Here is a 16,013-nt window from a genome sequence, read left to right on the forward strand (position 1 = left end):
AGGATTCGAACCTGCGACCGTAGCGGTCGCTCGGTTCCAGACTGTAGCGGCCAGAACCGCACGGCCACTCCGGCCGGCCATAAAGTAACAGGTTGAGTTGCGTAAAATGTAGCATTCTGAGCAAATAACAGTGCATAAATGGAAATGTAATGTAGTTGAACGTTTACTATTCCTAACTCCTGTATCAACTGAGATAGTAAAGTAATTATGATTCTTTTAAATGGAACGAACTTTTTTTTTTTTTTTAAAAAAAAAGAAAAAGACGAGTGCACTGACGTAATACTTGTTAGCGTTTGCGTTCAAACTTTGCAAAAATATCAGAGAAAATTGCTAAAGCTGAGAGGCGGGGCAGCCGCAACCAGCTGTTGCAGCGTAAACACCACGTAAACACCACTCTCATACCAGGCTCCATCGCTGTGTCAAATCTTTCGACTGTTTACTTGTTTGCACAAAGTCTGATTACTTAAACGTGTCAAACTATATATGTTTCAAGTAATTTCCCTAAACCCCTTCTGATACACTAGAATTACCAAAAAAAGTGGTATCTCGCTGTTCCTATTAGGGGTTCTAGGGGTTGTAGAGTGGACTTAGTAGATTAAAGTTTTTATAATCCATGTCTGGAAACGGAGCGTTCGGATGTAAAGCAAGTTTGAAGACCAGATCACCAGGAAGATAGAATTTACTAAAAGCCAAGAACAGTCAGGCTATGACATTTGTGTGTACCATGTACAAAACTTGTTAAACACCCTGTATACCTTGTCTATGATGGAAGTTACCAGGTGGACACAGCTTACTATGCTCACATCGTACCGAATTGGTACAGTCCAGAGAACTTATAGAACGTCCTGTAGATCCTCATCTCAAGGGCAATCCAAAGAACTTACTATACATCTCTATCTCCAAAAAACTTACTAATCAACCTGTAGAACCAGCGCATTAGATAATAGAAAGTTATTAGATACCCTGTTGTTGTTGTGGTCTTCAGTCCTGAGACTGGTTTGATGCAGCTCTCCATGCTACACTATCCTGAGCAAGCTTCTTCATCTCCCAGTACCTGCTGCAACCTACATCCTTCTGAATCTGCTTAGTGTATTGATCTCTTGGTCTCTCTTTACGATTTTTACCCTCCACGCTGCCCTCCAATGCTAAATTTGTGACACCTTGATGCCTCAAAACATGTCCTACCAACCGATCCCTTCTTCTAGTCAAGTTGTGCCACAAACTTCTCTTCTCCCCAATCCTATTCAATACCTCCTCATTAGTTACGTGATCTACCCACCTTATCTTCAGCATTCTTCTGTAGCACCACATTTCGAAAGCTTCTATTCTCTTCTTGTCCAAACTGGTTATCGTCCATGTTTCACTTCCATACATGGCTACACTCCATACAAATACTTTCAGAAACGACTTCCAGACACTTAAATCTATACTCGATGTTAGCAAATTTCTCTTCTTCAGAAACGATTTCCTTGCCATTGCCAGTCTACATTTTATAGCCTCTCTACTTCGACCATCATCAGTTATTTTACTCCCTAAATAGCAAAACTCCTTTACTACTTTATGTGTCTCATTTCCTAATCTAATCCCCTCAGCATCACCCGATTTAATTTGACTACATTCCATTATCCTCGTTTTGCTTTTGTTGATGTTCATCTTATATCCTCCTTTCAAGACACTGTCCATTCCGTTCAACTGCTCTTCCAAGTCCTTTGCTGTCTCTGACAGAATTACAATGTCATCGGCGAACCTCAAAGTTTTTACTTATTTAGATACCCTGGGAGAAAGAAATTACTTTCTATACACCATGTTCACCAGTCCAGTATATTTAGTAGACTTGTCATATACCCCGTAGAGACTGTCTCAGATCAGTGTCGGAAGGTAGGCAGAACTTACTAAACACGCTTTACATCCGAACCCTTATGGAAGCGGTACAGTGTACAGAACTCATGAAACCCCTGTATATCATGATCTCAATGGCGACCTAAAGAACTGTAAAGTAGCCCTTTAGCTGCTGGGAACGTACCAGCCACACTGTATATTCTCTGCAGGACAGAAGCCGGCTGGTGTACAGACATTACTATGCATCCTGCACATGTATACCATGATAGAAATGAATATGACATGCAGAAATCATCAGACACTCTCTGCATCATATCTCGGATAAAAACTAGGAGGTACACAGAACTAATTAAACACACCGTTGAACCATTTCAGTATCTATAAAGGATTTACTAAATACCCAGTAATACCGTATAGGTGCTGGAAATTGGGACGTCAATAGAACTTTCTAAACACACTATGAGGCCCACAGGACTTGTGAACCATCCTGTACCACCTGTTCCATCTGGAGGCAGCAACCATTTCAGTAAGTACGAAGAACTTATTAAACGTGTATCACGCCTGTGCTGGAAGTTGGGAGGTGGACACAACTAAGTAAACACACTGTACATCAAATCTATGATACGTGCACTACTTGTGTACCACCCTGTACCACCTGTTCTACCTCTAGGTTACAACCATTTCAGCATGTACAGAGAACTTGTCAAACACCTTGTACAGCCTGTCTGTGCTGGTTGTAGGCAGGTGGACAGAACTGAGTAAACACGCTGTACACGGCGTTGTTTTTTCCATCGTCCACAAACTCTAGCGATTGATCGATGAGAGAATACAGAACAAAAAAGATCTAATGAATTTATGTTCGGAAGTGTGTGGTTTCCATGCAGGAGATCATTTATTCAATCATGCTTTCTTACAGAGACTGCAGTCTAATACGCGCAGTACCATGCAGTCACAGTTACAATACGTGTTGAAAATGGTTTCCGTGTGCCTCAACGCATGTTCTGTCTCACACGCTCACATCTGCCAGCCTGCATCCGAACAGTGTCAAAAGGTAGCATATCTGGAATGGGCTCTGGGCACACAATACTTTTGAGATGGCCCCATAGCCAGAAATCGCACGGGCTAAAAAGGGGAGGCCGCCAATTGTGAAATTCAGATTCGACTCATACTGCGCATAATAAAAGCTCATGGCCAGAGGTGTAATGTGGCAAAGCACCAAGATGCACTTCTCAGCCGTTGTCGAGAAAATCGACAGTTAAAAGAAACCGTTGTGGTGAAATACTCTCTACGATTAATAGTTGTCCACCGCGTCGTGGCGCAGCGGTAAGCGCTCGGGTTCGTAATCCGAAGGTCGTCGGATCGAATATCGCGCTATGCAACCTTTTTTTTTAGTATTTGTTTTTTGTATATATATATATATATATATATATATATATATATATATATATATATATAATTCCCGGCAATCAGTTGCAACAATTATGCATATAATAAGTTGTTGAAAGTCGTTTGTCGTGGAAAAACTGGCGACTTCGAACATCATTATGTTTTCCGCAAACAAAGTTGTATTTCACAAATGTTATTAAATGTCGTCATAATGTTAACCAAGTATAGTTAACGGAAGACGTATTCCGAAACGAATATATATATATATATATATATATATATATATATATATATATATATATATATATATATATATACAACAATTGTGCATATAATAAGTTGTTGAAAGTCGTTTGTCGTGGAAAAACTGGCGACTTCGAACATCATTATGTTTTCCGCAAACAAATTGCATTTCACAAATGTTATTAATTGTCTTCATAATGTTAACCACGTATAGTTAACGGAAGGCGTAGAAACGATATTCCGAAACGAATACGTATAGCGTAAGTCAAACGTTCGAATTAGAATAGAGACCCCACGAACACAAATTCGCTGTGGCAGGTATGAAATATAAACTCCGTTACTCGCTCGTTACACTTGAAGGACAGATGTTGAATGGGTCGAAACGAGCCGCCGCATAACAGCGTAGTTGCCTGCTAACTTCGAAAGAAGGTAGATGCGGTCCCTAGCGCAACTTACAACATCGTCGAAAATCAGTGCGGACGGGATAGCTTTGGTACACCCTGTTAAAAAAACGGAAAAATGGAGGCGGTACAATTGGAGAGCGATCCGCCTTCACCAACATGCATAAGCAATTCATTAATAGTATATATATATATATATATATATATATATATATATATATATATATATATATATATATATATATATATTACAAAAAACCAATAATAAAAAAAAATTGCATGGCGCGAGATTCGACCCGGCGACCTTCGGATTATGAACCCGAGCGCTTACCGCTGCGCCACGACGCTGAAGAAAATTGTTAATCGTAGAGAGTATTTCACCACAACGGTTTCTTTTAACTGTCGATTTTCTCGACAACGGCTGAGAAGTGCATCTTGGTGCTTTGCCACATTACACCTCTGGCCATGAGTTTTTATTATGCGCAGTATGAATCGAATCTGAATTTCACAACTGGCGGCCTCCCCTTGTAAGATCCAGTGAAGGAGCCGGCCATGCAACTAGACCCCCTCGTCCGATCCATCGATCAGGGAAGACACGATTGAGACACTTCCGGACGGCGAAGTGTGCTGGAGCATCATCGTGTAGCAGCCACATAACCCTTCCAGTCATTAGTGGCACTTCTTCCAGCAGGGGAGACAAAGACACCCGCAAGAAACGCCGTTAGTTCCGGCCTGTTAGGCGACGTGGAAAGAAGACAGGTCCCAAAGTACGGTCGCCAGTTATCCCGGCCCACACATTCTGGCTGCGCCGATGCTGATGATTCGCTGTCACCATACCGAGAGGGTCCTGTGTAGCAATCGTTTGCGCCAGGATTTCACCCGGAACAAGTCCCGCCCACTCACCCCCGGTCTTCCCGGTCTTTGTTCGGCGCCTGGGCATCGTTTCAGTTGACCTACGTGGCTTACCGCGTTCGGCTGCACTTGGTTCAAATGGCTCTGAGCACTATGGGACTCAACTGCTGTGGTCATAAGTCCCATAGAACTTAGAACTACTTAAACCTAACTAACCTAAGGACAGCACACAACACCCAGCCATCACGAGGCAGAGAAAATCCCTGACCCCGCCGGGAATCGAACCCGGGAACCCGGGCGTGGGAAGCGAGAACGCTACCGCACGACCACGAGATGCGGGCTCGGCTGCACTTGGAGTGAATGTTAAATTACGAGGGCAGTTCAATAAGTAATGCAACACATTTTTTCTCGGCCAATTTTGGTTGAAAAAACCGGAAATTTCTTGTGGAATATTTTCAAACATTCCCGCTTCGTCTCGTATAGTTTCATTGACTTCCGACAGGTGGCAGCGCTGTACGGAGCTGTTAAAATGGCGTCTGTAAACGGATGTGCGTTGCAAACAAAGGGCAGTGATCGAGTTTCTTTTGGCGGAAAACCAGGGCATCTCAGATATTCATAGGCGCTTGCAGAATGTCTACGGTGATCTGGCAGTGGACAAAAGCACGGTGAGTCGTTGGGCAAAGCGTGTGTCATCATCGCCGCAAGGTCAAGCGAGACTGTCTGATCTCCCGCATGCGGTCCGGCCGTGCACAGCTGTGACTCCTGCAATGGCGGAGCGTGCGAACACACTCGTTCGAGATGATCGACGGATCACCATCAAAAAACTCAGTGCTCAACTTGACATCTCTGTTGGTAGTGCTGTCACAATTGTTCACCAGTTGAGATATTCGAAGGTTTGTTCCCGCTGGGTCCCTCGTTGTCTAACCGAACACCATAAAGAGCAAAGGAGAACCATCTGTGCGGAATTGCTTGCTCGTCATGTGGCTGAGGGTGACAATTTCTTGTCAAAGATTGTTACAGGCGATGAAACATGGGTTCATCACTTCGAACCTGAAATAAAACGGCAATCAATGGAGTGGCGCCACACCCACTCCCCCTACCAAGAAAAAGTTTAAAGCCATACCCTCAGCCGGTAAAGTCACGGTTACAGTCTTCTGGGACGCTGAAGGGGTTATTCTGTTCGATGTCCTTCCCCACGGTCAAACGATCAACTCTGAAGTGTATTGTGCTACTCTTCAGAAATTGAAGAAACGACTTCAGCGTGTTCGTAGGCACAAAAATCTGAACGAACTTCTCCTTCTTCATGACAACGCAAGACCTCACACAAGTCTTCGCACCCGAGAGGAGCTCACAAAACTTCAGTGGACTGTTCTTCCTCGTGCACCCTACAGCCCCGATCTCGCACCGTCGGATTTCCATATGTTTGGCCCAATGAAGAACGCAATCCGTGGGACGCACTACGCGGATGATGAAGAAGTTATTGATGCAGTACGACGTTGGCTCCGACATCGACCAGTGGAATGGTACCGTGCAGGCATACAGGCCCTCATTTCAAGGTGGCGTAAGGCCGTAGCATTGAATGGAGATTACGTTGAAAAATAGTGTAGGGTAGCTAAAAGATCGGGGAATAACCTGGTGTATTTCAATGCTGAATAAAACAACCCCTGTTTCAGAAAAAAAAGTGCTGCATTACTTATTGAACTGCCCTCGTAGTATCTCGCTAGGCCTTAAATTTTGCTAGGTACTTAAAAGACGCGTTACAAAAAACGTGTACAGTTGGCCTCAGCTGTGCCAGGTACAGCAAACATAAGAGAAAACAATTTGGCACTGAATTCTTTAAATGCGAGAACTCAGTATTCAGATGAATAGCCTATGAAGAAACATACTTCTGTGCGAGAAAAAGAACCGAAAGGTAAAACAGGAAAAACCTACCCTCAAAGAATAATTTGCTAGGAGAAATAGAAACCACGATACATTTGACACTCGAGTTTCAGAACTCAGTATACGCGAAACAGGCACCAGTGTTCACTATGATTCCAGAGGGCATCAAAATTACTTTGTTCTTGCTAGATCGATCCAGGGTGTTTTCGCATGTTATTCACTGAATAGTTTTGCTGAAAAGTTTTAGGGGTGGAAGAAGAGCTGCACAGCATGAAGAACGTTTTAAAGCCGTCAAACACTGCAGCATTTATTTCCTCCATAACTGCTCTGTGACAAACATACACATCATCATTATCATTTTTAAAAAATGGTTTGAATGGCATTTATGAAATTAATAAATCTTTTGGTTAAAAATAGACAGGACAAAGAATAACGACACATTATTTTCCTGAGACGTTTGCAACAGCGTATAGTACATTAATCGCACAGAAACAGCCACAATTCTTTATAACCTCGTTTATAATGCGCAGGTATGGCATTGGAAGAATTTACAAGTTAAAATTCACCCATTACCCATGCAAATACTAACGAAATACACTCCTGGAAATTGAAATAAGAACACCGTGAATTCATTGTCCCAGGAAGGGCAAACTTTATTGACACATTCCTTGGGTCAGATACATCACATGATCACACTGACAGAACCACAGGCACATAGACACAGGCAACAGAGCATGCACAATGTCGGCACTAGTACAGTGTATATCCACCTTTCGCAGCAATTCAGGCTGCTATTCTCCCATGGAGACGATCGTAGAGATGCTGGATGTAGTCCTGTGGAACGGCTTGCCATGCCATTTCCACCTGGCGCCTCAGTTGGACCAGCGTTCGTGCCGGACGTGCAGACCGCGTGAGACGACGCTTCATCCAGTCCCAAACATACTCAATGGGGGACAGATCCGGAGATCTTGCTGGCCAGGGTAGTTGACTTACACCTTCTAGAGCACGTTGGGTGGCACGGGATACATGCGGACGTGCATTGTCCTGTTGGAACAGCAAGTTCCCTTGCCGGTCTAGGAATGGTAGAACGATGGGTTCGATGACGGTTTGGATGTACCGTGCACTATTCAGTGTCCCCTCGACGATCACCAGTGGTGTACGGCCAGTGTAGGAGATCGCTCCCCACACCATGATGCCGGGTGTTGGCCCTGTGTGCCTCGGTCGTATGCAGTCCTGATTGTGGCGCTCACCTGCACGGCGCCAAACACGCATACGACCATCATTGGCACCAAGGCAGAAGCGACTCTCATCGCTGAAGACGACACGTCTCCATTCGTCCCTCCATTCACGCCTGTCGCGACACCACTGGAGTCGGGCTGCACGATGTTGGGGCGTGAGCGGAAGACGGCCTAACGGTGTGCGGGACCGTAGCCCAGCTTCATGGAGACGGTTGCGAATGGTCCTCGCCGATACCCCAGGAGCAACAGTGTCCCTAATTTGCTGGGAAGTGGCGGTGCGGTCCCCTACGGCACTGCGTAGGATCCTACGGTCTTGGCGTGCATCCGTGCGTCGCTGCGGTCCGGTCCCAGGTCGACGGGCACGTGCACCTTCCGCCGACCACTGGCGACAACATCGATGTACTGTGGAGACCTCACGCCCCACGTGTTGAGCAATTCGGCGGTACGTCCACCCGGCCTCCCGCATGCCCACTATACGCCCTCGCTCAAAGTCCGTCAACTGTACATACGGTTCACGTCCACGCTGTCGCGGCATGCTACCAGTGTTAAAGACTGCGATGGAGCTCCGTATGCCACGGCAAACTGGCTGACACTGACGGCGGCGGTGCACAAATGCTGCGCAGCTAGCGCCATTCGACGGCCAACACCGCGGTTCCTGGTGTGTCCGCTGTGCCGTGCGTGTGATCATTGCTTGTACAGCCCTCTCGCAGTGTCCGGAGCAAGTATGGTGGGTCTGACACACCGGTGTCAATGTGTTCTTTTTTCCATTTCCAGGAGTGTATGTCATATAAGCAAATATCTTACTGCTTTCATCAGGCATTTCTACTTTATGGCATTCTTATATTCTTTAATTTTCGTGAGTTACTATGAGGGCCTACATAAACAAAACGACTTTCACTTATTTCTATACAACGTTGATGTTAGACAACAGAGTTAGTCGACTGCACCCGTGGCTTTACTACCGACATGACAGATTCAAGACCATTGTTTTCGCATTGTATGTTTGCTCTGCTGTTTCCCTCAAATAAACGTATTATAATAAGTGAATTAGCTAATGAAAATTTGTCCTTATTGCCCTTAAATAACATCGCGTTATTTTTTGCTTTCTATTGCAGCCGATGCTTTCAATTCTCTATAAATATTTTTATTTCTTTAATAATTCACATTGATGTTATACAGGGTCATTCAAAAAGAATACCACAACTTTAAAAATGTGTATTTAATGAAAGAAACATAATATAACCTTCTGTATACATCATTACAAAGAGTATTTAAAAAGGTTTTTTTTTTTACTCAAAAACAAGTTCAGAGATGTTCAATATGGCCCCCTCCAGACACACGAGCAATATCAACCCGATACTCCAACTCGTTCCACACTCTCTGTAGCATATCAGGCGTAACAGTTTGGATAGCTGCTGTTATTTCTCGTTTCAAATCCTCAATGGTGGCTGGGAGAGGTGGCCGAAACACCATATCCTTAACATACCCCCATAAGAAAAAATCGCAGGGGGTAAGATCAGGGCTTCTTGGAGGCCAGTGATGAAGTGCTCTGTCACGGGCTGCCTGGCGGCCGATCCGTCGCCTCGGGTAGTTGACGTTCAGGTTTCACAACTAACCTTTTTCGTAGGACTCTCCATACAGTTGATTGTGGAATTTGCAGCTCTCTGCTAGCTCTGCGAGTCGATTTTCCTGGGCTGCGAACAAATGCTTGCTGGATGCGTGTTACATTTTCGTCACTCGTTCTCGGCCGTCCAGAACTTTTCCCTTTGCACAAACACCCATTCTCTGTAAACTGTTTATACCAACGTTTAATACACCACCTATCAGGAGGTTTAACACCATACTTCGTTCGAAATGCACGCTGAACAACTGTCGTCGATTCACTTCTGCCGTACTCAATAACACAAAAAGCTTTCTGTTGAGCGGTCGCCATCTTAGCATCAACTGACGCTGATGCCTAGTCAACAGCGCCTCAAGCGAACAAATGTACAACTAAATGAAACTTTATAGCTCCCTTAATTCGCCGACAGATAGTGCTTAGCTCTGCCTTTTGTCGTTGCGGAGTTTTAAATTCCTAAAGTTGTGGTATTCTTTTTGAATCACCCTGTATTACTATCCAGAAAAACTTAAATTTCTTATCGTTACTAAATTTCATCACAGTGTAACGTGTTGAACAGTGACGATAACAACTTTGCTGTAGCTTCCAGTTTGCGGAACTGGCGGCTGTTTAGGGGAGGACCTTACACTACAGATAGGCGTGGAGGGGGGTGAATGGGCGAGACTTGTTCCGGGCGAAATCCTAGCGCTAAGGACACGTGTCCAGTGTACCATCTCACAGATGACTGTTGTGAAAGTTGAAGATACCGCTGTGAGTAAAGGTGGCCTCATTAGGGATGACGCAAATCCCGGAATCGTGGTTGCCTGGAGAAGAAACCACTGACAAAAAGTGAAAGTCTGTCGCTAGTAAGCCCTCCACACGCTGTAAGTGAAAGTCTGTAGCTAGTAAGCCCTCCACACGCTGTAAGTGAAAGTCTGTCGCTAGTAAGCCCTCCACACGCTGTAAGTGAAAGTCTGTAGCTAGTAAGCCCTCCACACGCTGTAAGTGAAAGTCTGAAGCTAGTAAGCCCTCCACACGCTGTAAGTGAAAGTCTGTCGCTAGTAAGCCCTCCACACGCTGTAAGTGAAAGTCTGTAGCTAATAAGCCCTCCACACGCTGTAAGTGAAAGTCTGTCGCTAGTAAGCCCTCCACACACTGTAAGTGAAAGTCTGTCGCTAGTAAGCCCTCCACACGCTGTAAGTGAAAGTCTGTCGCTAGTAAGCCCTCCACACGCTGTAAGTGAAAGTCTGTCGCTAGTAAGCCCTCCACACACTGTAAGTGAAAGTCTGTCGCTAGTAAGCCCTCCACACGCTGTAAGTGAAAGTCTGTCGCTAGTAAGCCCTCCACACACTGTAAGTGAAAGTCTGTCGCTAGTAAGCCCTCCACACGCTGTAAGTGAAAGTCTGTCGCTAGTAAGCCCTCCACACGCTGTAAGTGAAAGTCTGTCGCTAGTAAGCCCTCCACACGCTGAAAGTGAAAGTCTGTCGCTAGTAAGCCCTCCACACACTGTAAGTGAAAGTCTGTCGCTAGTAAGCCCTCCACACGCTGTAAGTAAAAGTCTGTAGCTAGTAAGCCCTCCACACGCTGTAAGTGAAAGTCTGTCGCTAGTAAGCCCTCCACACGCTGTAAGTAAAAGTCTGTAGCTAGTAAGCCCTCCACACGCTGTAAGTGGAAGTCTGTCGCTAGTTCAAATGGTTCAAACGGCTCTGAGCACTATGGGACTCAACTGCTGAGGTCATTAGTCCCCTAGAACTTAGAACTAGTTAAACCTAACTAACCTAAGGACATCACAAACATCCATGCCCGAGGCAGGATTCGAACCTGCGACCGTAGCGGTCTTGCGGTTCCAGACTGCAGCGCCTTTAACCGCACGGCCACTTCGGCCGGCCCTGTCGCTAGTAAGCCCTCCACACACTGTAAGTCTGTCGCTAGTAAGCCCTCCACACGCTGTAAGTGAAAGTCTGTCGCTAGTAAGCCCTCCACACGCTGTAAGTGAAAGTCTGTAGCTAGTAAGCCCTCCACACACTGTAAGTGAAAGTCTGTCGCTAGTAACCCCTCCACACATTGTAAGTGAAAGTCTGTCGCTAGTAAGCCCTCCACACGCTGTAAGTGAAAGTCTGTCGCTAGTAAGCCCTCCACACGCTGTAAGTGAAAGTCTGTAGCTAGTAAGCCCTCCACACGCTGTAAGTGAAAGTCTGTCGCTAGTAAGCCCTCCACACGCTGTAAGTGAAAGTCTGTCGCTAGTAAGCCCTCCACACGCTGTAAGTGAAAGTCTGTAGCTAGTAAGCCCTCCACACGCTGTAAGTGAAAGTCTGTAGCTAGTAAGCCCTCCACACGCTGTAAGTGAAAGTCTGTAGCTAGTAAGCCCTCCACACGCTGTAAGTGAAAGTCTGTAGCTAGTAAGCCCTCCACACGCTGTAAGTGAAAGTCTGTAGCTAGTAAGCCCTCCACATGCTGTAAGTGAAAGTCTGTCGCTAGTAAGCCCTCCACACGCTGTAAGTGAAAGTCTGTAGCTAGTAAGCCCTCCACACGCTGTAAGTGAAAGTCTGTCGCTAGTAAGCCCTCCACACGCTGTAAGTGAAAGTCTGTCGCTAGTAAGCCCTCCACACGCTGTAAGTGAAAGTCTGTCGCTAGTAAGCCCTCCACATGCTGTAAGTGAAAGTCTGTAGCTAGTAAGCCCTCCACACGCTGTAAGTGAAAGTCTGTAGCTAGTAAGCCCTCCACACGCTGTAAGTGAAAGTCTGTAGCTAGTAAGCCCTCCACACGCTGTAAGTGAAAGTCTGTAGCTAGTAAGCCCTCCACACGCTGTAAGTGAAAGTCTGTAGCTAGTAAGCCCTCCACACGCTGTAAGTGAAAGTCTGTAGCTAGTAAGCCCTCCACACGCTGTAAGTGAAAGTCTGTAGCTAGTAAGCCCTCCACACGCTGTAAGTGAAAGTCTGTAGCTAGTAAGCCCTCCACACGCTGTAAGTGAAAGTCTGTCGCTAGTAAGCCCTCCACACGCTGTAAGTGAAAGTCTGTAGCTAGTAAGCCCTCCACACGCTGTAAGTGAAAGTCTGTCGCTAGTAAGCCCTCCACACGCTGTAAGTGAAAGTCTGTCGCTAGTAAGCCCTCCACACGCTGTAAGTGAAAGTCTGTAGCTAGTAAGCCCTCCACACGCTGTAAGTGAAAGTCTGTAGCTAGTAAGCCCTCCACACGCTGTAAGTGAAAGTCTGTAGCTAGTAAGCCCTCCACACGCTGTAAGTGAAAGTCTGTAGCTAGTAAGCCCTCCACATGCTGTAAGTGAAAGTCTGTCGCTAGTAAGCCCTCCACACGCTGTAAGTGAAAGTCTGTAGCTAGTAAGCCCTCCACACGCTGTAAGTGAAAGTCTGAAGCTAGTAAGCCCTCCACACGCTGTAAGTGAAAGTCTGTCGCTAGTAAGCCCTCCACACGCTGTAAGTGAAAGTCTGTCGCTAGTAAGCCCTCCACATGCTGTAAGTGAAAGTCTGTAGCTAGTAAGCCCTCCACACGCTGTAAGTGAAAGTCTGTCGCTAGTAAGCCCTCCACACACTGTAAGTGAAAGTCTGTAGCTAGTAAGCCCTCCACACGCTGTAAGTGAAAGTCTGTAGCTAGTAAGCCCTCCACACACTGTAAGTGAAAGTCTGTAGCTAGTAAGCCCTCCACACGCTGTAAGTGAAAGTCTGTCACTAGTAAGCCCTCCACACACTGTAAGTGAAAGTCTGTAGCTAGTAAGCCCTCCACACGCTGTAAGTGAAAGTCTGTAGCTAGTAAGCCCTCCACACACTGTAAGTGAAAGTCTGTAGCTAGTTAGCCCTCCACATGCTGTAAGTGAAAGTCTGTCGCTAGTAAGCCCTCCACACGCTGTAAGTGAAAGTCTGTAGCTAGTAAGCCCTCCACACGCTGTAAGTGAAAGTCTGTATCTAGTAAGCCCTCCACACGCTGTAAGTGAAAGTCTATAGCTAGTAAGCCCTCCACACGCTGTAAGTGAAAGTCTGTAGCTAGTAAGCCCTCCACACGCTGTAAGTGAAAGTCTGTAGCTAGTAAGCCCTCCACACGCTGTAAGTGAAAGTCTGTCGCTAGTAAGCCCTCCACACACTGTAAGTGAAAGTCTGTAGCTAGTAAGCCCTCCACACGCTGTAAGTGAAAGTCTGTAGCTAGTAAGCCCTCCACACGCTGTAAGTGAAAGTCTGTAGCTAGTAAGCCCTCCACATGCTGTAAGTGAAAGTCTGTAGCTAGTAAGCCCTCCACACGCTGTAAGTGAAAGTCTGTCGCTAGTAAGCCCTCCACACGCTGTAAGTGAAAGTCTGTAGCTAGTAAGCCCTCCACATGCTGTAAGTGAAAGTCTGTCGCTAGTAAGCCCTCCACACACTGTAAGTGAAAGTCTGTAGCTAGTAAGCCCTCCACACGCTGTAAGTGAAAGTCTGTAGCTAGTAAGCCCTCCACACACTGTAAGTGAAAGTCTGTCGCTAGTAAGCCCTCCACACGCTGTAAGTGAAAGTCTGTCGCTAGTAAGCCCTCCACACACTGTAAGTGAAAGTCTGTAGCTAGTAAGCCCTCCACACACTGTAAGTGAAAGTCTGTCGCTAGTAAGCCCTCCACATGCTGTAAGCGATAAGGGCAGCAACAACTGTCATGGAGAATGTTCCACACGGTCTCCTGGCTTACCCTGTACTGCCTGGTACTGACACGGCATTCGTCTTACACAGTGTTTATCACATTTTCCTCCAAGTCTAGTGTCCCAACATTTTGGGCACGTCCTTCACGATTTCCTGCTTCCTGAAACGACCCCGTCTCACAGAAACAGCGAAACACTGTTGGAAACATTGGATGCTGGGCTTCTTGTCATTGGGGCAGTGTGCGATTTGCAGGGGGGGGGGGGTGGGGGGGGATTTCCCCCCCTCTGCATCAGACCATCCCCTCCTCTGGCTTTAGTTTATGCATCCGTACCTGGGATGTTTATTTCCCACGCACTGGAGTAAAACTTTACATATAATTTAAATTTGTGGAGCCGAACTCTGGAAATTTTTAATACAGTCTTACTACTAATACTATTAATACGTTTGCCTATTAATTTTGAAAAAGTGTTACGTAGTAGTTAAGCACTTCAAAACATTTAGAACCAAATAATCATTCTCATGTTGTCATTGTTGCTTTCGTCTAAGGTGCGTCATCCGTTTACTTGCGAGCTTGCGAGGGAAGTAGTGTGTCAGTCATACCGCAGCAGTCGTACCGCAGAGTTGGGTGAGCTGGGGTCTGAAGTTCCCACCCCGGGCCCTGACACAGGGTGGTGACCGGCCCGGCGCCTGTGCGAACATTCACCGTTAGGCCACCTTTTGGCAACGGTATGGCGCGGACTAACGCGCCTGGGACGAAAGCACACATTACTAAATAACGCACCATCGTGTGATTCTAGTTCCTACGAACTATTTCGTGGACCGTCTTTAAATACTCTTCTCTTCCACCATCGTTTTCTTTTCCTTTGGTTTTCATTTCCGTTGTTAGCTGCATGTGCAAGTACCAAGTAGGCCGCCGCTGCGATCACTTGATCATCATTTATACTGCAAGACTGACACACGTGTGGCACAAATTCTGTTGCTCTGGTATAAATTAACCTGCCGCATGCAACATACGCCGCAAGATGTTTCCTGTTGCAGCATGCTACAAGACGACGCACGCCACATTTCCGTAGCGTGCCACGATGTTGCAAGACGTCGCCCCAGCGTAAACGAGGCTTTAGAGCCAGGTCTGTATTGTATGGTGGATGTGAGGCGTTGCGTACGAAACTAAAACCTGCAATCAGATCCAAACGTCGTGGAAAACTGTGAAGAGGTGTCATCCTGCAGCAAGATACCGCTGGCCCACATTCTGCCAAACGGACAGCCGACGCAATAAAGGAGTTGAGACTCGAGGTGCTGGAACATCCACCATACAGTACAGACCTGGCTCCAAGTGATTTTCACATGTTTGGACCCTTAACGGAAGCACTACAGGGAAGAAGATTTGAAAGTGATGAAGACGTCATTGCTGCGGTGCAAAATTGATTACAGATGCAACCGAAAATCGTATTTTCTGATGAAATTAAAAAAAAAACAACTCGTAAAACGTCGGGAAAACTGCATTGAAGTCCAGGGAGGTTACGCAGAAAAATAACGCATGTTTCAGTTTTCTGTCATCAGAATAAGTGCAGCTTTTTACAGATGTGCCTTTACTTTTTGAATTCCCGTCGTATACCTGTATGTAATTCTGTCAGAGACAGCAAAGGACTTGGAAGAGCAGTTGAATGGAATGGATAGCGTCTTGAAAGGAGGATATAAGATGAACATCAACAAAAGCAAAACGAGGATAATGGAATGTAGTCAAATTAAGTCGGGTGATGCTGAGGGATTAGATTAGGAAATGATACACTTAAAGTAGTAAAGGAGTTTTGCTATTTAGGGAGTAAAATAACTGATGATGGTCGAAGTAGAGAGGATATAAAATGTAGATTGGCAATGGCAAGGAAAGCGTTTCTGAAGAAGAGAAATTTGTTAACATCGAGTATAGATTTAAGTGTCAGGAAGTAGTTTCTGAAAGTATTTG

At 45.8% G+C, this 16,013-nt stretch overlaps 1 protein-coding gene across 2 annotated transcripts in view; it reads right to left on the minus strand.

Moving 5' to 3' along the window:
* The window catches only part of LOC126213229 (nostrin), an 817,565-nt gene that overhangs the window by 52,979 nt on the left and 748,573 nt on the right, over positions 1-16,013 (minus strand). The gene's annotated exons all lie outside the window — the stretch shown is intronic.

This window comes from Schistocerca nitens, chromosome 11 (assembly GCF_023898315.1).
Source record: "Schistocerca nitens isolate TAMUIC-IGC-003100 chromosome 11, iqSchNite1.1, whole genome shotgun sequence".
NCBI lineage: Eukaryota > Metazoa > Arthropoda > Insecta > Orthoptera > Acrididae > Schistocerca > Schistocerca nitens.